Raw genomic sequence first — 25,740 nt, forward strand, 5'->3', positions numbered from 1 at the left:
GGGATGATATTACTGTCACTAAAGTGTAAGCTTTTTCACGTAAATAGCTGAGGCTGCCGACACAATATTTCGTTTTGGGAGTTTCCTAATCAGGTGAGAGGAATATTGTGCTCCTGGGGGGGGTGCAAGGCACTGGCAAGCCTACTGCTGGTTCGTTATTTGTTGAAGAAACTGTTGTGAATATACTAAAGAATGATACTATTAACTAGCCCAAACATCCACGTAGCAGAAATCGTTTCTCTGCTATGGTTTATTATAGGTGGCTGATGACACCACTTTTAATTAAAGAATTAAAGAGTACACTTTGATGCGTGACAGTTGATATACCACATATAATACAATGAAATGTACATAGTTTTGCTGCTTGTTGGCGGACTTTGATATTTTCACTATGACACACTTGCTTGTCCTTTTACACCGTAAATAGAAACTGCACAGTTGTTAGAGGATAGTCTCCAGAGAACTGTACTGAGCTGGCTGCGGGCACTGAAGTGAAAAGTCTAACTTCGGGTTCGGAACTGTGTGGGCATTCACAGGGTGTCAATTTTTGTGCTTGTGGCGGAAGAATTTTGACGTCTGCAATTTCCAGGTGGTGCAGCTACTCACAAAGATCCAGTGTGGTGCGTAATTATCGTATGGCAGTGAAACTAGGTAGAATGCGTATGTTTATTTTATTATTAATTGCCGCTTACACAATTTGTTCAGTACAAACGTAGGAGACGTTGACACGATGCTGTACAGTGGCAGAGATGCGTCTGGTGGTCAAAACTGGAACTAATCTTTTTGTCCAGCCTAAATCGGTGTTGCGCTAACGCATTAGCATATCTACTACGTTCCGCTGCCATATGATAATTACAGGCCACATTGGAACTTCCTAAACAGCTGCCCTTTAATTATTACCACCAAGTACAAGGCAGTAGCAACGTAATCAATGGTTGACAGTGCTCTCTTTGTCCACAATATCAGCAGACGATTGCGACGCCCAGATGACGTGGTGAAGGTGCAGAAAATGGTCTGCATTTGTTAGAGCTATCTTGAGGCTGCAGGTAGGAACTTAGAGTCAATAGGCCAGTGGTTGTGCCTGTGCTGTGGTGGCCACTCGTGATATTTGTTGTGTACCTTATGACTGATACACATCAGAAATACCCTGGTGAGACAACAAAAACGAAAAAGAAACTACACAAACATGCATCTGGTGACTGATTTTAACTGAATTGACATCACAAAGTGTCATATTACCCTGAACTAAAGTAATTCGCGGATCAACCCGTTTCATGTCGGTCTCTGTTGTGTACAGCTTCCTACACAATGGTAAGGAGAGGTGGGCTAGAGAGTAGTGTGCAGCTGTCATCGTAGGAAAGCTGGACAGGAGCAAAAATGATTAGGGAACTCGTTAACAAAATAAAAAGAAGATTTACGTAACTTGAATTTCTCCAAGCGTACAAAGACTCATTACAAATAATGAAGCAAGAACGTCATTTTTATCTGATTTCCGTCTTTTTCTGTAATTGCTCTAAATACATCGAGATATATACCGTCTATGCAACTAAATGAAGGCAGTTTGTTCGCTTCACTTATTTGGGAAGCATCATCAGTGGCCTGAAATACATGTTTCTCTTTATACATACAATAAAACGTATTATATGATAGCTACAATATGCTGCTATATTACATTTGGTCGTGTTTTTCTCTTGATTTTTTAGGTTAGAATCAACTTTTGTAGCACAAGTTCCGTACCGCAAATTCATCGTTCGGTGTAACGATTTCCAGCTCTGTTAACACATGTGTGTGGTCCTGGAGATGTATTTGCTAGTCTTCATACTCAAGCTAGCCGATTTCTGGTGTTGTTTCAACCACATTTGTGACATCAAATGTTTCAGTTTCACTACTATTTGATGATCAACATATGTATGTTTTAGGTGTGTAGTGTGGCTAACTGTTGTTATGTGTTTGTCTGTCTTTTTTTTTCTATTGTGTTTGATGTTTTTCATTTGTTGTGTCTTTCTGTGTTTGTGCATGCACATGCATGTGTGTTTTTTGCTTTCCTTTTTAGTTTGTGTGTGTGTGTGTGTGTGTGTGTGTGTGTGTGTGTGTGTGTGTGTAATTTGCTTTGTGCAAATGAAACACAGCAGAACGGTGAAAAACACATTACATGCTTCATCCAACCACCCAGAGAAACAAAAATTAGCCGCCATACGACACATGTTACACACACTAAATAACATCCCACTCAGCAAAGGAAATTATGAAAAAGAGTTACAAACAGTACAGCTCATAACCAGAAACAATGGTTACAGCACCCATATAATACAAAAAATCAATCAAAAAATTAAAAGACAACTAAAGAAAAATCAAAACAAGCAGAGAGCACAGAACCCCAGACACTACAACACATACGGAAACACAAAACAATAAAACTCATGACATGAATAACAGAGGGAAATGGTACACTCTTACATACGAACACAAAGCAACATACAAGATAACAAATATACTAAAGAAACAGGGATTACAAATAGCTTACAGAACAAGAAACACACTCCAATCACATTCACAAACAACAGAAAAACCAAGGAGAAGGAATATACCAGGTAGAGTGCCAAGAATGTAAATCGGTATATCTGGGGATGAGAAGCAGCAACTTTGAAACTAGATACAAAGAACATATAAGAAGTTGGAAATATGAAAATAGCCATTCTACCTTTGCCAAACACCCGGTAAAACATGGGCATGAACCATCCAACATGGAATGTGACATGACAGTTATCAGAGTGAATAATCACAACAAAAAGCTCCTGACATTGCAAGAAAATTTTCACATACAAAGAGCCAATGCAATGGAAAATAAGGTACTCAACGACCAAATCCATATAAACAATAACTCTCTGGTCATGCTAGCCACCAAAACAATAACAAACCGAAATGTAACCATGATAAATAATTAATTAATCTCCTTCCCTCTTCTCTCCCACCTCCCATATATATATAGCAAAATACCCACACACACAAACCCACATTTATTAATTAAAACAACTAAAATATAAAAAAAATAGAAAATACATTTGCACATCACGAAATTCACACACACACACACATACACACACGCGGGCGCTCGCGCAAACCCATAAACATTGACACACAGCAAATTACACATGAACTAAAAAAAAAAAGAAAGGGCAGAAAACACACACGCGCACGTGCAGTGCACAAACACACACATACACACACACACACACACACACACACACACACACACACACACACACACACACACACACACAAATGCAAAAACATCGAACACAATCTAAACAAAAGACGGACACACACGTAACAACAGTTGGCAGCACTACACATCTAAAACATACATGTGTTGATCATCAAATGGTAGTGAAAGTGAAACATTTGATGTGAAAATGTGGATGAAACAACACCAGAAATCGGCCAGCTGGAGTATGAAGACTAACAAATACATCTCCAGGACCACACAAATGTGTTAACAGCGCTGGAAATCGTAACACCGAACGATAGGCTCACAGTACGGAACTTGTGTTACAAAAGTTGCTTCTAACCTAAAAATCAAGAGAAAAACACGACCAAATGTAATATAGAAGCATATTGTATCTATCATATAATACGTTTATTGTATGTACAAAAAGAAACATGTATTTCAGGCCACTGATGATGCTTCCCAAATAAATGAAACGAAACGCGTATGGCAAGAAATAAACTGCCTTCATTTAGTTGCATAGACGGTACATAGCTTGAAACATTATGTGATTGCCTTATCATTTTATATCATTCACTAATCGAGCAATCGCTCGGAAACAGCTACAGTTAGCAAATAATGTTGCGAGAATGTAATAGGTGAACGTGTTCGCAAATATATTTCCACCGCTGATTATAGCTACATGTTACAGCACAAAAGTAAACATATTGTTATAATTAGTGACTACGAACGGGGACATTTATAACTGTATGTTTATGTATACACTTTACGTAAGCATATCGTTATAAGCTCCACGACTGAAGCAAGAATTGTAGTCCAGCTCATACAATAGCAACTTGGAAGAGGCTCGCTGTACTATGCACGAACGATGGTGTCATAGCGATCAGGCTCCAAATGCAAGTGAGTAGAGTGTATGAAAAGAAAGGCAACATACCTAATGCACGGGTAACACAAATCGACATTAACCGACCATAGCTGACATGAAACCTACCGCAGTCTGGCCTTACTTATGATAGCCTGTGGTGGCCTCTGGTGGTTTTATAACTCTAAGGAGATACAGCGGTGACAAGAGAACGTAGCGCCACATAGCACGAAGAAAGCATATCAAAAATGTCTCAAATCATTAACTTTTTTAATAACCTGCAGTTCGTATCGACAGATATGTAAATGTGACAAAAGTGGCTAGCAACAGAAAGAAAATTCATATAGTTTACGATGTTACATTACAGATGACTACACAATTTCCAACAATAGGGACTTTAATTTGTTGCCATTAAATATTTTATAACAATTCCCGTAGCATAGTTCTTATGATATTTCTGAATAATGTATATTTGGCAAACAATGGAACATTCTCCCAGTAATTTTTACAGAAAGGGTGACGAAAAGAAAAATTTTCGTTGCACTACGCACAACTGTCAAGGACAAATTAAAAAACACTTGACACATACTTTTTCAAATTCAAAGACGTGGTGATGCAAACTGACAATGCACACATGTCTGAAGCTTAAGAAAGCTGTTGCGATGATAAACCTAAATGAGAAAGAGATATAAGAAATTATATTGTCCGACAATTTTCTGAAAATGATTTACACTATTGGAAAATAATTTTATCGAGAGGCTGAGTCAAACTTCTATTTCCGGATGAAATTCGAATTATATTAACAGTTATTTCGTCGTCCTCCTGAAGACAGATGTCTTCATGTCCAGGCCAAAAGTCTAACAAAAGCGATGAATTATTTTCCACACATCGTAAGAAGACCTTTCAGATGAAACATTGACAATTATTCTTTCATTTTTGCAGATGTTGCTGCGTAGATTATAAGATTTTAGCAATGAAATTCCAGAGTCCTTATGTTTAATTTTTGGGTCTAATTTGCCTTGATATTCCTGAAAAGAAGTATAAAGCTGCGGAAAACAGTAATTCACTGATACTTACCACAGGAATTGTTGTACACGAACGTGTCATAGCATTCATCAAATGCTAAAGTAACTCTACCTATTTTTCGTCTACAAACATAAAGTGCAGTTTGCACGCAGTTCTTGCATGAAACCTGACTGATTGGCTTCGTACGCAGCATTTGAGGGAATGACAAGAAGCTTCGCCTTCACATCAGCTACGAATTTCCTTGTTAACGACATCTCTACACTTTTACGTGGGGTAAACTTCATAATTTTGTGACTTACTTTTTCATATAATTTCCTGAATCCGTTTAACCAAGTCGAAGAAGCCTGGAAATTAGAAATGTTCATCTTACTTGCTATTCAGGGCGCACTGCATTGTAAATCTCCCTCCGTAACGGTCCTCCGTTACTTACGAACAGCTCTAAATCTTTCGAATATTTTTTCTTTCACACTGTTTAGAGTTTCAGTTTGGCACGTATTTCGTACTACGTGTAAATATTTCCATTTGTATAATCCTTTGTAAAAGCAGCTTCAGATATATAGTTTTAATGCCTTGATAAACTGAACTATTACTCTCGGCAGCGCTACGCTGCGATCTTCAGATCCTCAGTGTGGATGTTACGATATCGCGCTATGTGGTAGACCGTACGTTTATTTTTTTTACCACCGTAACGGACTTACGATGAAAAGAGAGTAAAATATTAAAAAATATAATGGTGTCCACAGGGCAACACGGTTACATTTTTTTACTGTTTTACTCTGTTTTCATCACGAGTCCATTACAAAAGTGCGTTTTATCGCACAGCATGATTACATGACCTGCGCACTGAAGATCTGGAGAAAGCAGCTTAACCCTGCCGAAACTGCGACCCGTAATCCAGTGTACCTACAGCCTGTCATGACAATAAAGACTTCATATATGAAGCTTTCTTCGCACTGAATTCATGCTCACTCTCCAGCTGACAACGTCAGGTATTTATTAAACATAACTCGTGTTCAAATTTTAAGAACGGAAACCGACTTTGCGTGCTACTTAAGTTTATACGTTTTCTTCCTCTTTCATTTAACCAAAAAAATTACAGCCTTTACTTTGTCACTAAAAGCTATTATTGCACATGTTTTGTTTGGGCTTGGAAGGTTGTTTTCTGTTCTAGATTTTAATTAACACAAAAGTCATCGTTCAAATCACACTTCACGCAATCGTCTGGGTTGTTTCCTCTTTCTTTAAATGTTTCTAACGAAATGTCGACATAATTCGAATGAATGGAGAAGAATGTAAGTTGTAAATAATGCACCTGTAACCCTTCAAGAGAAGTAGGTCATTTAGACTGCATATGACATTCTCCATATTTCCTCTCCACAAGGTCGAAAACATAAACTGGATTCCACATTACTGTGAAATTATGGAGCATCCACAGACACATACGATTAGCAACCGCTACTAATTATTGCGCTTATTCAATATGCTGCAAATCCGAGCGAACGGTAACTGTGAGTAATTGTGTCAGAGAAACTATCAACAAAGACTGTAATTCGCTTTACAAATTGCGATCACGGTACGCTGAGTTATCAGTTTACTGGCGCCGTTAACCAAAACTATCTCCCCACCATGTTGCGTATGCACAGTTTCCTACTGCTACGACCGGGGTGTACACTTCTCTACCCACATGGCAAGCTATGAATTTAAAAATTTTAAACATTTTAAAATACTTGCAGTGTGTCTTAGGAGCTAAATTTCTTACATTGTGTTTCTTTCGATGTATTCTTCCTCCATAAAAAAATAAGTATAGGCAAGATTCGACATGTCTGATTGAACAGTTCCCTTATGACTGCACAGATTACCCAGACTGTATTTATACAGTATTTGAGAATGATAACATTTAATGGTTTACAAGAAACATTATACAAAATTTCAAACCTTTTTGAAACATTGTATCATAGACACAATGACAAAATAACGAATAGGAAAACTTTAACAACTACCTTATTTTTACTGGTTATGCAATAAAATTTCATTACCAACCATGACGTTTTAATTTATTAATTCTTTATTTCTTATTCTATTCGCACTTCGTTATGCAGATAGTATCCACATGTACCAGTGAATGTACCTGCAATATTATATCGTTGTACGACACACTATTAGAAAAAATATGACGTTTTATACATGGAGGTTCGAGAGCGTCTGTTACTGGTGGTTTAAGTGTCGTAGCTTGGCACTGAACTAAACAAGACCTTGTTATGAACCATGTACTCGTAAGTAGGAGAAGACAACCGGTTCTGGCTCACTTGGCTCAGTCCTGGCTCATTCTAGGAACGACCCAAGTAATCCAGAACTAGCACTTTTCTCCTACTATAGTCCAAATTTCAGGTGTAACTCATTTTCATTTAAAAACGTTATTTTATTATCAATTACTAAGAAAATTAACGAAAGATGAATATTTTTCTTATCACATTCACTTATTATAAAAATTATTTTTCCTCATAAAGGGTGAAATTAAAAAGAGACATTTTTCTGTAATAAATGGTGCACTAAGGAAAAAATAAATGAATTATGGTTAATGCAGACTAAATAAAAATTCTCCTTAAATTTGCTGTTCCACTGGTTGAGTGTCTTTTGTTATCAAAAGTGAATTTAAGGAAATAAAAACGGTTTTGCATGTTCTATTCTTTATCCAAAATTTTCCTAATTCTTTCTCATTGTGAAGATATCAGACTTTTATGAATAGATAAGTTTTCATGTTTTCCGAGATGACTCTTGACTACACTTCTACCACATTCGCATGTAACTCTAATTTTCTTATATTCTTCACTACATTCTTTACATATGTTATAATAGGTATCTTTTCAGTACTTATCTTTATGAAATTCAATATTTTTATCTATATAGTTACTACACTGCTTTAGCTGTTTGATATTGTCCATTTAAAGATTATAAAATTAAATAAAATTTCTATAAAATCCACAGAGTGAATTACAGTTCATTATTTTCATTTTAAATTTTTTTCATTCCATTATATCTAAATTTCATCTCTCCTTCAAGTATATGAAAATCCCATTCATTAATTAACTTAGAATTTCGATTTGGTAAAATAATCTTAAACTTATCATTATGCTCCATAGAAATTTTTTCACTGTATCTAATATTTAGACATTCTCTTCCAGTGAAGTTATATAAAACATTTATCTCTACTCACTTATTATTTTTAATGTCTTTCAAGATACTTGTGTTTTTAGCTTCTTGATTAGAGTCTCCATTTATACAGAACAATTCCATTAGATTTTTTCTTTACAGTGCATTATGTCCATATGGTAATATATCTATGTTGTTTTCCAAAATATATCTCTTATCATCACGTGGACACAACCTTTTCTTGTTTATTTCAGCTGTGGATGTTTCATTTTTTTATGTTCATTTTTCTGTGATGTTCTCTATTGTTAAACAGACAGCTTTATAATCCTCAAGGGTGATTGCATTTTAACAATAGATTTCTTAACACCCATAGACTTTTTCTCCATTTTATCACCACCTTTATAAGCATACATTCTTGCTCTTAAACCACAGAGTTCTTCCATTATTTTTCCATTCATTTTTCCTAAGGCATTTTTGTTTACTTCTGGATTGTTATCAATATTATATGTTGGATTGTCACTTCTATAAAAGTAATCTGTCACCGATTTCATGTCTTCAGTCAGTATATTGGAGAAATATGTGCCTGTATATGTTATCTTGATAACGCAATTCAATACCTTTCGGTTTGATTATTCTGTAATGAAAATCATATGACTAGTTCGTTAGATAAATCAAGTAAATACCATCAAAGATGACTTTATTAAATGTGATTTTGGTCTTATTCATATGAATGGCAACAAGATTTTCATTATTTATAGTTCTTTGTTTAAAGTTTGGCTTAGATATTAATTTAGCACACTTTTCTCAATCAGACATTAACCCTTCCACGCCGTGGTTGTTGCATTGTGCACTGTGGATGAGCGCCAGTCCCACCTGGCAGAGCCTGCTGTACTGCGTGTTTATCACTCTCCCAGTGGCGCTACTCTGCCCTGCTTCCACACTTGTAGTGTTACTGCAATTATTGGACTTTATACAATATATTTATTCGGGAAAATATTTGTACAAATCACACATGTTTTTGGCATTCATTTTTAATGAATACAGTTTTCTTGGATCTTTCGATAATTTGCGTAATTTTTTGGTGCATTAGGTAATATCAGTGTTTTGGATGCAGCTCTGATGTGGAAGATGCTTCATTATTTAAGAAATACATTGAATAGTATTTTTGTGTTCACATGTTCAATAATATTTATTTACAATTGGTATACATCCCATTTCAGTAGGATTGCACTAAGAGAATAACTTTGCACAGTGTCACATTTCAAAAAGTCTTCTGTTAATCGTAAATCATGAAGCAGGGAAAGGCGCACAATGTCGTATTGCATTCCTTACAACACGTTTTAGTCTGCTTCCACTTCTTCTGCACTTTATAAAAAATGCAAGTTCTTTAGGTGCTCGTCAGATAGATGAGGCCCTGCTGTCAGTCTCGAGGGACATTCTGATCTTTTTCTCTGCTGGATCTTCTCTTTTACACCTTATATTTTTCCAGGATTCCCTGTATGACTCCAATCTGAAAGTTGGCAGAGCTAATTTTCCATAGAAACTTCTTATAGAAGCAATAAGCGTTGAAAAGGGACAGCTTTCGAAACCATTAGTGGATTTACTTATGCTTTCCAGTCTTTGTTACTGCGTCCCTTTTATCGACAGATCCTATTGATTTATTGAAGTCTATACTACTGAAGGTTTCAATTGCTTTGAGCCCGTTTGACTATCCATCTTCGATGTTCCCACCATTTCTGCAGAGTGGACTGTCGAGAGCATACATACATCTTTTTTGTTACGCCATTTTAGTGCCAACAGAAATTCTGATGCAGATGGGAAAGTAAGCTCTCCTTTCTTTAGTTCCTCAGGCATGTTAGGCATATCTTTTTGTGTGCCTGACTGTACCAAAGGCATTTCTTGCCTAGACATACAACCAATAAAACATGGCAGAACTTGTGTACCAACTGTCATAGTACAGAGTGTGTCCCTTCTGTAGATAAGGCACTATCCATGTAGCTACAACATTTCCTGAGATACCAAGATCATAGTTTTCAATATGTGAGCCACACTACACAATAGGATCTAAAATATAATGTGTGTGAACGGCGCAAATAACGAAAATCTTTATTACAATATAGCTACTTTAGGGGGTATATACTTGATTTTTAGCCTGCCTTTGAATAATAGAAGACTTTCATCAGTGTATGACTCTTCATAAGGCTAGAAATTTTCCTTACAATTTTTCCTAAAGCGGTCCATTACTGGCCGTAGCTTGTACAAATAGTCATTGTCGTGAGTCTTTTCGTTATTGGTGAAATGTAAAAACCGCAAGATTTATTGAAATCGGTCTCTAGGTAGCAGTTTAGAAAATACTGGTATATGAATAACTGGATTCTCCGACCAATATTCAGACCGGCTCAATTTCTTTACTCTTGTCATGACAAACACAGTGGAAATAAAGATGTAAATATCATTTACATTCACGTTACTCATACTTCTTGGATCCTTCCTGGAACGCGTCCAGCAGCCACCATTTGAGAAAAGTATCTGTTAGTTTCCTTACACGAAATGTTTGTGATATCTATGCTAACGAACAACCGAAAAAAATTGAGTATGCTGCCATTGTTTACGATAACTTTCAGTCCTGAAGTAGCTGCGTCAAAAACGCCTGTTTCTTCAGACGTAAGATGTAATTTTTCAACGTTATTTTTGTCTTGTCCATCGGTTCTGATGCATCTTCATATATCTCACTATCTGAGGATTAGTCTTCTGTGCACAAATCCAAGTCTGGGGATCTCAATAGAACAGATAGAGCATGTGTGTGTGATGCAGAAGCAGCTATAATACGTGTCTCACGTTCATCGTCAGATTCGGACGATGGCTCGCTGTCATCTTCAAAGTCACTATGCAGTATGAGAGAAAGAGTTTCCTCCACAGTATATCGCTGCCATTTCACTTCTGGTAGAAACTAACTGAGGTTAACAACACATTACTCCAGTGGCTGTATTGTTAACTACAGATGTTGAACGAAGTCGCTAGGTGGTGCCCAAGTCTAACATTGTGAAGTGGAGAAATGTGACGTGACGCAGAACTGCTACAGCAGTCCACTGGCTGGGTGGCATGAGCCGCACTCAACTGCTGCAGCAGTCCACCTGCTGAGCAGCACATTTGCTCCCAAGTTGTGCAGAAGTTCACCGTAGTGGAAGGGTTGGTTTGATATGCACTGTTTCTCATATTTTCCATCGTCATACCATGTATGGAATTAGTCATCAACTTGTAGAAACTTACCGAAGACTTTAGAATGATCTTACTGAGTGAAGTTACTTTCACTTCCGAAAAAGATGTTCCATATATTAAGATGTGCTTAAAAACATTGTGCAGGTGCTGCCATTCCGCCAATATTGTACCCTTTGGCAAAGTCTCTTAAAGATGGGGTTCCACAACGTCCGGTTGCGAGTAATTTGGGCGCGCCTACCTAAAAAGTAGCTATCTATTTGGCTCTGAGCACTATGCGACTTAACTTCTGAGGTCATCAGTCGCCTAGAACTTAGAACTAATTAAACCTAACCAACCTAAGGACATCACACACATCCATGCCCGAGGCAGGATTCGAACCTGCGACCGTAGCGGTCACGCGGTTCCAGACTGAAGCGCCTTTAACCGCACGGCCACACCGGCCGGCAGCTATCTATTTCTTAGCCCTCACGTTGGAGACTGTGTACATCATATTTACAGTTTATGGCTTTCATTCAGCGCTTGAATTGCTTGTGCCTTGGTCCCTCAGATCGCTTGTGAGCTTTGATGTGGTGCCTCTTTTTTAACCTGGTTCCTCTTGAAGAATCGTTGATTTTAATCACTGAAAACTTGAACGTGAAAATTACGAAGCTGAATAGTCTTGTACTGATGTCGATTTAATTTTTAATCGATGACAAATATCATGAAGGAATTGAGGGAGTGGCTGTGGGGAGTCAATCATTTCAAGAATCGCCAATTTATTTAAGGAAAGGTTTGAAGACAGGGCAATGAGGACAGCATTCTTCAAAAATATCTGTTTTTGCAGATACGTGGACGGTGTAATGTAGTGACATGGAATAGGCGTTCTACATCGTTTCCTGTATAATTTTAATTGTCTTTATCCCAGTATCCGTTCCACAACAGACATCGAAAGGGATGGGAAACTTGCATTTCTTGACGTAATGGTCTACAGGAAGAACGGTGGGACTCTGGGACGATTTGCTTACAGAATATCAATGCATCTGGACCGATATCTACATGCAACAAGTTGCATCCACATCAATAGCACACAGAGGTCCCTCGAACGTTGGCCAGGAGGGTTTACCCCACCTCGGGCAACGAAAGCTTGACACAAGAGCTAGAACATCTTAAGCTCGTAGTCAAGCAGAAAGGCTGCACTGTCAAATAGATCCGTAGTGCCTTCCAGTTTGCACTGTTTGGCACATTTTTATGTTGACAATGTGTTATGTATTACTATTGGACAACAGGAATCAATCCATGGATTTTGTTATTTGACAACATTCAATTTATATTGCCTAGTATGATGTGAATGTTTTAGGATACTGATGATGGTCTCGGGATCGCAACTGCTTGTCAAATACAGAAATTTTAGCAGCAGCTCTTCGCGGTACAGACGGTCGCGGTAGCGGAGCGGTTCTAGGCGCTTCAGTTCGGAACCGCGCGACTGCTACGCTCGCAGGTTCGAATCCTGCCTAGGGCATGGATGTGTGTGATGTCCTTAGGTTAGTTAGGTTTAAGTAGTTCTAAGTTCTAGGGGACTGATGTCCTCAGATGTTAAGTCCCATAGTGCTCAAGCCATTTGAACCATTTCTTCACGGTAAATCATGACGGCGTTGAAGAGGTATGTAACTATGGGACTAGATTCAAGGATCTGACCACTGGACTAAATTACAAACAACGCTAACAGTTCATGAACAGACTCCAAGTGGCTCGCAGCAACTTACGGCGGTTATCTCAACAACAACAAGACGGGAACAGTGTCACACAAAAACATGACGCGTTTACAAGGAAACAATTACAGTTTTTGCTTTTAATTACGCTTTCAAGGATCCGCTAGATGCAACTGTCAAGCTAGCTACTTGGCTCCACAACTTAATTTGTGATTGCTGCCTACAGAGCATGTACACATTCGCTAAATAGAATGTCACTCCACCTGTCAGGACTTTCTCTTCATTGGTGTCGTACATTATGGATACCACATCAGGCAGAACGCATCCCGAGGTTGGCAACAAACAATGTGACAACCTCACCAATCCGTGACCAGCTTGAAACCACGCCTCCTGCTGTTCGCGTGAGCATCGCTATCTCTGAGACAGCTTAAGGAGGTCGCAGTACCGATCTTGCCTAGTTTGTCAGTTTTGGAATTCCTCTAGTGCATCGGCATGATTATTCGTAGTTTCTCTGTACTGCGATTTTTTGTGACAACTACGCTCTGCTTAACGGATTTCTGGAATACTGTTGGACTTGCTGCATTGAAGTTTGGTAAACGGCAGTGTCACTCAGATTAAGTGTACTTCTAATTACTTGTGCTTCCTGTCTAAGCACACATCTATTTCTCGGCACCCACCTCTGGCGGTTCGAACATCATCTGGTGGGAATCTATCGCCATGGACAGTCACAAATCTTTAAGCGGTTCCAATATCTTCCGGTGAGAAGCTATCGCCATCGAAAATTTCAAGTCCTTAAGCCGACTATGTAGAACCCCATGCAAACCTCATGGAGGCGAAGACCAAACTATCATCTTGAGATTGTAGACGGCTTGTGTCGCTCAGACACGCGAGGCCACAAATTGTTGCAACAAAACTCAAGAATCACAGTTGCGACATTGTCACGAATAAAACAGTGAACTTCATATACAACAAGTTTCCTTTAGTTTAACGTCTATGGACACAAATTTTTTGTTGACAGATTACCGGTTTTGGTCTATAATGACCATCATCGTATCTGCAGCAAAAAATGGGAAAACATAACCATAGTTGCAGATTGTCTTGAGCTTTAAAAACTTTAATTTATTTGACAACGTTTTACACGGGGCACTCCCCACCTCTGTTATACAGGGTGTTACAAAAAGGTACGGCCAAACTTTCAGGAAACATTCCTCACACACAAATAAAGAAAAGATTTTATGTGGACATGTGTCCGGAAACGCTTACTTTCCATGTCAGAGCTCATTTTATTACTTCTCTTTAAATCACATTAATCGTGGAATGGAAACACACAGCAACAGAACGTGCAAACGATACTTCAAACACTTTGTTACAGGAAATGTTCAAAATGTCCTCCGTTAGCGAGGATACATGCATCCACCCTCCGTCGCATGGAATCCCTGATGCGCTGATGCAGCCCTGGAGAATGACGTATTGTATCACAGCCGTCCACAATACGAGCACGAAGAGTCTCTACATTTGGTACCGGGGTTGCGTAGACAAGAGCTTTCAAATGCCCCCGTAAATGAAAGTCAAGAGGGTTGAGGTCAGGAGAGCGTAGAGGCCATGGAATTGGTCCGCCTCTACCAATCCATCGGTTACCGAATCTGTTGTTGAGAAGCGTACGAACACTTCGACTGAAATGTGCAGGAGCTCCATCGTGCATGAACCACATGTTGTGTCGTACATGTAAAGGCACATGTTCTATCAGCACAGGTAGCGTATCCCGTATGAAATCATGATAACGTGCAGCATTGAGCGTAGGTGGATGAACATGGGGCCCAATCAAGACATCACCAACAATGCCTGCCCAAACGTTCTAGTACTGTAGAGCAATGAGTCGCGTGTCAACACAAGCACCGAAGTCAACATTACCTTCCTTCAATTGGGCCAACTGGCGGTGAATCGAGGAAGTACAGTACATACTGACGAAACTAAAATGAGCTCTAACATGGAAATTAATCGTTTCCGGACACATGTCCACATAACATCTTTCCTTTATTTGTGTGTGGGGAATGTTTCCTGAAAGTTTGGCCGTACCTTTTTGTAACACCCTGTATATAGTTTATTGATAGTTCCACCTAGTATTGAAAGCCTCACGTATTTCCTTCGTTTTCGTACGTTTTACGCATGACTGTAGTATTTTCTTGTTCCTCATCTGTTCATTTCATAGACTGCATTAACTAGACAATGTGGATCATGCACGGTTACGGAATGTTATCATTCTTTCCTTGCAACGGAGTGCCGCAAGGTACAGGGGCCCTCTGGCGGTCACGTTCCTCCAACCACTTCCTGCCTATGCGTAATTCTGGCGTTAGCGATAACAGAGGGCGCTGATAATGTGCAACACTATGTTTTCTTTCATTTTGGCTTCTTTAGCGATTGTTTTATGGTTTCATATTATCCTATGCACTATCAAAGGTGTTTATTATTTATGTCATTATCTAAAATATTGGCACTAGAGCATATGTCAACTACTGTTTCTTAAGTGTTCCTCTTTTGAGCAATCTTACTTTTGTAGTGTTCTATTTCATTCTTTTTTATTACTGTAATACATTTTATACGTTATAAGCTTATTACAGAATTCAACTATTGTATCCTCCTTTACTTTCGCTGTTCAATTAATTATTGAAAACCAGTGTATGCCGACATTAGCGACATCTGGTGAACACAAACATCTTGTGGCTACTGTACGGCAGCTTGTTTTGAACAGTAGTGCTACTGACAACATGACTTGTGCATATGCCGTTATTTATATATATATTTGACGATGCTGGTGCTGATTCTGCATTTAACATTTGACTATGCCACTGTGTTTTTATAAAACAGGTATGCCTCTTCATACTTAAAGCCCACAAATTCATATATTTGTAAGTAGTACTTTTCATTATGGTCTGTTTATTGTTTTTAGCTGTAGACAATCTGCGAGTGTAATTATGTTTTCCCATTTTTTGCTGCAGATCTGATCATGGTCATTATAGACCGAAACCGGTAATCTGTTAACAAAACGTTTGTCACCATAGACGTTAAATTAAAAGAAAACTCAAGTTCACATCTACAAATTATGAACCAAGACCGAGTTCAAGCACGAAACAATGTAAAACGAGATACCGGATATTGCATACAAAATTCAGAACAGATTTCGCTCAGAACTGACCGGAAGAAGACGAGTAATAAACGAAAGGACATTTAAACCAAGGTAGATAGTTCAGGCATGCTCTTCCTAAATGCAAGAACCTACTTAGTGTTAACTAAACGCCATGTATCTCTGCAGACTAATGACTCAGGAGAAAGACTTGTGGGTGACGTCTATGGAAAACAGATATTTTCTACCACGAAAACTCAAGTCAAATTGGACATGACACACTCGCATCTCGTTTAATTGTTAAAAATGTTTAACTGGACCAAAATAAAGAATGCAATAACCGAAGAGTATTACATTACGTCGAATGGATTCCAGCAAGCGCAAGAAATAGGGGTCCCTCCAACTGGGGGCAGACGTAATTTGATTCTGGGGCGGCGGACTCTCGGCGGCCGGGAGTGGGCTGGGGTTGTCAGCTGCAGGCCCGGAGCTCAGTAGCTGCGGCAGCGGCGGCAGCGGGGGCGGCGGGGGAGGCGGCTGGCTACACTTTTTCCGTTCGGTCCGCCTCCCGCCTTGGCAGCTGACGTCAGCCGTCATGGGCGCCTGATTGACGACGCCCCATAAAGTTGCGGCAGCCAGCGGCGCCCTTGTCGCACGCATGAAGTCGTGACAGAGCAACATATCCCGCCGGTGAGAGGTGCCGCGTGACACCTCGCACCTTGACACCTCGCTAAAGTGTGACCACGCTTGGACGTAACACGCTAGGAAACATTCAGAAGGTGGCCGGAACCAAGCTTAATAATCCTCGATCGACGGCTTGGTCTGATCATATAATATAAGAGGCAATCAATTTAAAGCAAGACAGACGGAAAAAGAGTAAGTAAAGCACTTGGCTCTGAGTACTTTGGAACTTAACATCTGAGGTCATCAGTCCCCTAGAACTTAGAACTACTTAAACCTAATAACGTAAGGACATCACACACATCCATGCCCGAGGCAGGATTCGAACCTGCGACCGTAGCGGTCGCGGGGTTCCAGATGGGGCGTTCGCTGTGTTATTCAGTGGTTTGGTATTTAACTAATTTGTAAATGAAAATGATAATCTTATTTTATTACATTGAGTAATTACTAAATAATTTTTCTCCCGGCTAAAAATTTGGTCAAGTTGCTAAATTGTGGTGTCACCGCCAGACGCCACACTTGCTAGGTGGTAGCTTTAAATCGGCCGCGGTCCATTAGTACATGTCGGACCCGCGTGTCGCCACTGTCAGTGATCGCAGACCGAGCGCCACCACACGGCAGGTCTCGAGAGACTGACTAGCACTCGCCCCAGTTGTACGGACGACTTTGCTAGCGACTACACTGACGAAGCCTCGCTCCTTTGCAGAGCAGATAGTTAGAATAGCCTTCAGCTAAGTCAATGGCTACGACCTAGCAAGGCGCCATAGCAATTGATAGTTATCGTATGAAGCATGTCTCATCAAGAACGATGTATACAAATGATGGATTAAAGTTAAGTATTTCAGTAGCTACGTACTTTTCTTTATAGCATTCATTACGTATCCTGTTTCAGAGCTCACGCCAATCTGCGTGAGCTTAACGCGTGCCTTTCGGCTACTTCCGAGTGGCGTGGCTGTCTTGCTACGTCACAACAAAATAATTCCAAGTTAACGTCGTGTTAAAGTGTTGTCTGTAAGTTGTGTCAGTGTGAGTTCATACAACAGATTCTATACAACTATTGATTATCATGGAAGCAGTTATCTTCACCAAAATGATCATTAAAAACACCGAATATCAACCGCGAACAACACTGACGTATGTTACCAGAAACAATATTCTTCGCAATTCGTACTTAATTAATTTCGGCTCCATACATCAGCTAGAAAAGTTTCTTATAAGGATCGTGCGATGAGCACTGTTTTTAAAGAACCAATCTGATTCGAATTATTTTCATTAAAATGAGTTCGGGACGACCGGCGCACATTTATTTTTACACATTTGTATTACGTTCGGCATATATGTCTGCAGAGTTGCGTAATTTGAATATGCTGCTGAGATAATTGTTAAGATGGCGGCCGACAATTGATAGAGACTTTCTATTGTTAGAGCAAATAAGATAAGTATTTGAAATGCTTATTAAACTTTACTTTCGTATTGTGCACTATTTAGACTTCATCAACCAAACATTTGATTTCTTTCTAAGGAAAACACAGCCAAAAACGCGATACAAATCGCTATCATCAATGGCTGCGCTCCTTGCAGCGGAAAGAAATAATTAACGCAGATAATGCTTATTGAGAGAGGAATGAAAGTTACAAATAATTATTCACTCATATTTATAATAATAATGAACTCTATTCTTAAGTAATAATTAACAAATAATTACAATTTCTTAACAGACCTCAGTTTTATATGCGTCCGCAACCTACAAAAGCCAACCAAGAAAAGGTAAAAACGAAGGAAGACAAACGCAGATCATAAAAGGAATTTACAGTTATCATTGTCTTTGTATGATACACATCGATATGTCCAATTACATCATAAAATATTACATAACCAATTAATATTTATCATCGTTTTCACTGTTTTTTCATATGTTGAATAGATAATGTTTATAATTGTTAGAGGCATAATTTCCTCTCGTCGCACTGTAGCTAAAATTTATCTCGTGGATGTTACACAGACTGAAGTGGCTAGAACCGCTCGGCCACACCGGCCGGCTAAAGGACTTGGGTAGGTGCGTAAGTTTGTAGCGTTTTTCCGTAAGTTTAATAAACATAACAGGTAGGTATAACAGACTCCAGTGATCAATAGTATGTTCTCCTTCACTATTTAAAACAGTCCATGAATGTAGATATGACGTGGTTTTGAGGCGAAAAACTCGTCGAGCCGTCTTCGGAGCTTATTTTCAAGCGGATAGGAAGTCACTTGAAAGTTGTCCATTACAGCGGAAAAGTTGAAAATCTCAGAGCGCAAGATCAGGTGAATCCGGTGCGTGCGGAATGACAACCCAACTCCTGTCACTGCTTTCTGTCAGTCCAGCAGAATACAGGCGGACGTTACAGTGCAGTAACATTACTTCACGCGGTCTTCCTGGTCGTTTTTCTTAGATTGCTTCTGCAAGACGTTGGAGTTTTTGACAATAATTAATGTAAACAGTGATGGTTACAACGCGGTAAAGCAATTCGTAGTACACAACATTGTCGCTGTTCCACCAGAAGCACAACATTATCAAAAAGTGTTCAAATGTGTGTGACATCCTATGGGACTCAACTGCTAAGGTCATCAGTCCCTAAGCTTGCACACTACTTGACCTAAATTATCCTAAGGACAAACACACACACCCATGCCCGAGGGAGGACTCGAACCTCCGCTGGGATCACACCATTATCTTTCGTCCATGTACGTAAGTCTTTGTACAGGGAGTTGCTGCTTTGTTTGGGCTCAAACATTATATTAGCACAAAGATAGTATGTCTTACCATCAGTAACGACACAGGACAGAAATGGTCTGTGTTGTTCAACAGGAAGCTGGTCACAAACAATCAAGCATGCACATACGATCACCTGCTGATTCATGTGATTTTGGCTTAGAGCATGCCGCACCCATGCATTCTATTTTTATATCTTCCCTATTGCATGAAAATTGTCACACGATGGTGGAATGATCACAGCTCATCAGAACTGCCAGTTCTCGAGTACACTAAACTCGACCATTGCGGATTAATGCGTTTAAACGATCTTCATCAATTCCTGAAGGTCTTCCTGAAAGGGGGAGAGTCATTAATGTCAAAACTATCCTCCTTCAAACGAGAATACCATTTTCTTGCCGTGCCCTATCCAGTAGCCTCCGCTGCTGTTACCGTTCAGTTAACCTCAAACAGAAAAAAAATGTTGGAAATGTTCCGGTTTCTCCATTTGGCACTCCGTTTTTAGCGTCCACAGCTCCATTCGTATCTCTAAATGACAAAATGACAATATGCCAACTCCAGTAACAACAGTGAACTACAAATAAAAAATGGCAATCGATAAATAAACTCATAGCAACCGGAATACCAACATGCAAAACAAAAGGGCTATGAACTTATGCATCAATCTAATATTCCAAAGTGACCCTCATAAGTATTAATACATCTATCCCCCTGTGCGACAAGGCAGTCAGTGGCTTCTTAGAAAATTTTGCAAAAACAGACATTATGTCTTATGGGACAACCGCAAGCAGTGATTTTATAATGTTACTTAAAATCCGTCTTGATTGCAAATTTTTTTATTATTCATATGACCGGTTTCGGTTCATTCAGAACCATCTTCAGATCTGATATTTAAGTTACAGGAGTAACCCGTCCAATTCAGCAACTTTCACATGCTACATCACATCATGTGACGTAGCATGTGAAAGTTGCTGAATTGGATGGGTTACTCCTGTAACTTAAATATCAGATCTGAAGATGGTTCTGAATGAACCGAAACCGGTCATATGAATAATAAAAAAATTTGCAATCAAGACGGATTTTAAGTAACATTATCTTAGAAAATTGTTTGCTGTTGTCTACGGAACCATGACTGTATCCAAGAATACATTTCTGCTGCCGAGAATTCTTCCGGGTTGTATGGCCGTGGTCCACGGAACTCTTCTATCCCTGACGTTTCGTCCTAAGCTACGTTGGACATCTTCGGAGGTGCTCCTGGTTGTGCTGAGTCTTTCCAACTGACGAGTCGGACGATGGAGAACGGCCTAAATACTGTGGAAAGAGGGCATGGTATGGATTTCACATGATAGCAGAGATAAACCTTGTCAAGCATAAAATATAACTATCGATCATAGTACGTCAAAGATAAAACCTTCTCATCGATTCTGTACCGCCACTGTCCGTATATCGCTGAGTTTCATAGCTTCTTCTATTAAAATTATCCGTATGTTTATATCTTTCGTTGGCTTCTCTATATAGCCGTGGATAATAATTCGTAATAGTACATACAACTTCAGTTTCCGAACATTTAACTATATGATCACCCAACCGAAGAGCATGTTCCACCACCGCTTACTTGTCTGTTTTCCCTATTCTGCAAAGACTTTTATGTTCCTTCAACCGTGTATTCCCACTTCTCTTTGTAGTTCAAATGTAGACCCTACCACATGTACACGTAATCTTGTATACACCACTTGCAGACAGAGGGGGACGTTTATCCTTAACGGAATGAAGTGCTTAGCCTATTTTCTTCGTTGGTCTGAAAATCGGTCGAACGTTATGTTTCCTTCAAATCTTACCAATTCGATCCGTTACGTTTTGATGAAGGGTAGAGAAACCGTGTTCTTCCATCGTTTTGACCTATCGTTGTCCTTAGGCGTCCTGTTATTCGGTCGCAAAACTCTATTTATTACCTTACTAGAGTACCCATTCTCCTCAAACGCTTACTTTAGATGTTTTAACTCGGCGTCCAGGTATTCCGGCGCGCAAATCCTTTTAGCTCTGTCCACTAGACTTTTAATTATACCTCTTTTCTGTTGCGGATGATGACTGGAATCCTTATGCAAGTATCTGTCGGTATATGTAAGTTTCCGAAAGACTTTATGTTTCAAGCTGCCATTTGTCTGTCTCATAACGAAGACATCCCAGAAGGATATTGCATTGTCTTTCTATATTTCTATGGTAAACTGGATTTTAGGATTTATACTATTTAAATAACAAAAGAATTCCTCTAAAGCTTTTTTGCCATGTGACCAAACCACAAATGTATCATACACGTATCGATACCATCGACATGGTTTCTTATTCGCTTTTTCCAGAGCTAATTGTTCGAATTTTTCCATGTAAAAATTAGCGATCGTAGGACTCAATGGGTTACCCATGGCCACGCCATCAGCCTACTCATAAAACGCATCCTCCCACTGGAACTGACAAGAGGTGAGACAGTGTCTGAAAAGAGCACTCAAATATGCTTGGAAAACATCCGCTATGTAAATCATAAATTCGTTAAGCGGAATCATCGTAAATAAAAACACTAAGTCAAAACTGACAAGAATATCCTCAGGAGCCAAAGTTAGTCCCTTCAGTTTCTCAATGAAATGACATGAGTCTTTTACATAAGAATTAGTTAGGCCAATTGTGGTTGTAAACAAGAAGCCAGATATCTTTCTATTTGGTACGTTGGGAAATTAATAACACTGACAATTGGTTTCAGAGGAAGGTTAATCTAACGATCTTTAGATAGGCCCTAAAGTCTGGGACACATAACTTCACTCCTCAACAAACCTTTCTTCTCCTCCTTTTGAACTGAAGTAGATGACTTTATCAGCGTATTTGGTTTCCTCAACATGCTAGCTGTAGGGTCTTTCTTAAGTTTATTATCTTGTCCTGACGTTAAAAGATCCAAAATCTTACTTCTGTAAGCCTCTTTATTCATAATATTTTTATCCTTGACAAGGTTTATCTCTGCTATCACGTGAAATTCAGACCACGCCCACTTTCGACAGTATTTAGGCCGTTCTTCCACGTCCGACTCGTTAGTCGGAAAGACTCAGCACAACCAGGAGCACCTCCGAAGATGTCCAACGTAGCTTTGGACGAAACGTCAGGGATAGAAGAGTTCCATGGACCAGGCCATACAACCCGAAAGAATTCTCGGCAGCTGAAACATCCGGTCGTGAAAGCCTTCATTTTATGAGTACATTTCTGCTTCTGAAGCAAATGAATGGCTATGAATGTCTTCCTTCAGTGCTTCAAAAATATGGAAATGACGGGGGCTGAGATAGGGACTGGATGGAGGATGTGTAAGAGCCTCCCAGCTAAATTTCTACAGCGTGGTCGAAACAATGTTGGTAACATATGGGGCCGCCTGTGTACAGTCAAGACTCAATAGTCATCCACAAACATTTTCCTATGGAGACACTGACTGTCTGATGTCACAGTTGAATAAATATGTTAACAGTCATGGCGATTATTATTGACAGAATAAGCAGAGTATTTTTTTCCATCTGTCTGTTTTTCATTTTACTGCGCCATATTTATGCTACATCTAAAATTCTTAGTGAATCAACAGGAAACTAAATAGAAATGTGACTAAAGGCTTATGTATTGATATGTGCCTAGAGAAACTCGATGAGAAGCTTAATGGTGGTCTGTGGAAGTCCTGTCTCGAAATGCGAGTGCTGGGCGGTGCAGACGTACCGAGAAGAGCACTGTTTCCAACTTGAGAGAAGTTACTATGAAAGATCTTTCTGCGCTATGAGAAAACATGTTTCTCGGTAAACCTGCGCCTCTGTGAGAAATATGCCGGGAGAGCTAACCACCTTGCAGGCGTGGGACCATCATCAAGTAGCCTGAAGTCACCTCAAAGGGGTCAGCTTGTTTCTGACATGTTGCGAGCCGTTATCCTGCTGGACAATACCGTGGAGTCGCTTGCTGGATTTATGTATATGAAAATCCGCCAAACAAAAGTGGCCGTAAACGAAATATTTTCGCGATTTTTTGGAGAGCTGAGCAAAAGGGTGACACACTGGAATGAAGAATCAAGAACAGCATAACTGCCCAGGCACAGGCACTCATATCTCGTCAGTCACCGTATAGATGTGACGACAACATTTCAGAGATCTGGAAAAGCAAGAGAGGAAACCCTAGATCGAAATCGACGAGCCGTTAAGAGGGTAATTTTTTTGGGTAATGACTGCGGCGTCTTTCGAGAGATTTCTTGTTGGGACTTGATCTCAAGACTTGGTATTCACGGCTTCGTCTGCACTTGTCACTGCTGCTGATCCCACCCTGTGATGGCTATGCTACAAGTTCTTTCTGATTCTTTCACCAGTCTTTGCTGGATTTCATTCCAGTCCAACGGATATTCTGACAAGGATTCGACTATTCTCTCCTGAACACTATCTTCCTTCACTCACTTGACGCGGCTTTTGCAGACTTAGTCCTGTAATGATCTCTCTTTTGAGCAGCCAATTAGCCATTCTCACGACCCCTGTCATGTGGTTTCAATCCGATTCTTAGGTTATTGGCTCTGTAATTCGGCTGCATCCAAAACTTCACCCCAGCCTGGAGCTGACTCCTTGTAAGAATACTCCCTGAACGGTGACGTGCTAGTTGTCTAGCTGTCGCCAGTGGAGGGCGGTGCTAACCCTCTAGGCTTGCAGGGAGAAAACAACTGGCCTTTCAACCACTGACAGCTGTTAGTCATCCACCATGCACTGCCGCTCGCAGTTTCACACGGGTGAAAGGCAACAGCGGGAGAAACACGCCTTTCCAGATCGACACCCGCTGCCAGTCAACTCGGCGATGCCGCGGCCAATTCAAAACTTCGTTGAGATCTAACTTACAATCCACATCTCCAGGGAACACATGCGTGCCAAATCTGCCTAGTCCAAGCGCCCTGGTACCCTGCATTCAGTGATGTTCCTTGTTTTCGTTGTTATTGTTTTCATAAACAGTTTTCTTATTATTATCCATGTGCTCTTCGCAGAGATTCCGATGTTTTGTACACAACCAGTAGAGGAAACTTTTCGTTCGATTCATTAAGATCAGGCCTGGCGCGCTGCAAATATCAGCTACAGATTGGCTTCATTGTTTTTCGGCGTTTCCTTCCTGTCACAGTTAAGCAAGCTATATACACTTCTGGCCATTAAAATTGCTACACCAAGAAGAAATGCATATAATAACTTGGTATTGATTGGACAAATATATTATACTAGAACTAGCATGTGATTATATTTTCAAGCAATTTGGGTGCATAGATCCTGAGAAATCAGTACCCGGAACAACCACCTTTGGCCGTAATAACGGCCTTCATACGCCTGGGCATTGAGTCAAACGGAGCTTGGATGGCGTGTACAGGTACAGCTGCCAATGCAGCTTCAACACAGTACCACAGTTCATCAAGAGTAGTGACTGGCGTATTGTGACGAGCCAGTTTCTCGGCCACCATTGGCCATACGTTTTCAATTGGTGAGAGATCTTGAGAATGTGCTGGCAAGTTCAGTAGTCGAACATTTTCGGTATACAGAAAGGCCCTTACAGGACCTGCAACATGCGGTCGTGCGTTATCCTGCTGAAATGTAGGCTTTCGCAGGGATCGAATGAAGGGTAGAGCCACGGATCGTAACACATCTGAAATGTAACGTCCACTGTTTAAAGTGCCGTCAATGCGAACAAGAGGTGACCGAGAGGTGTAACCAATGGCACCCCATACCATCACGTAGGGTGATACGCCAGTATGGCGATGACGAATACACGCTTCCAATGTGCGTTCACCTCGATGTCGCCAAACACGGATGCGACCATCAGATTCTGTAAACAGAAACTGGATTCATCCCGAAAAATTACGTTTTGCCACTCATGCACCCAGATTCGTCGTTGAGTACACCATCGCAGGCGGTCCTGTCTGTGATGCAGCGTCAAGGGTAACCGTAGCCATGGTCTCCGAGCGGACAGTCCATGCTGCTGCAAACGCCGTCG

The sequence above is a fragment of the Schistocerca piceifrons genome, chromosome 5 (genome assembly GCF_021461385.2).
Source record: "Schistocerca piceifrons isolate TAMUIC-IGC-003096 chromosome 5, iqSchPice1.1, whole genome shotgun sequence".
In the NCBI taxonomy this organism is placed as follows: domain Eukaryota; kingdom Metazoa; phylum Arthropoda; class Insecta; order Orthoptera; family Acrididae; genus Schistocerca; species Schistocerca piceifrons.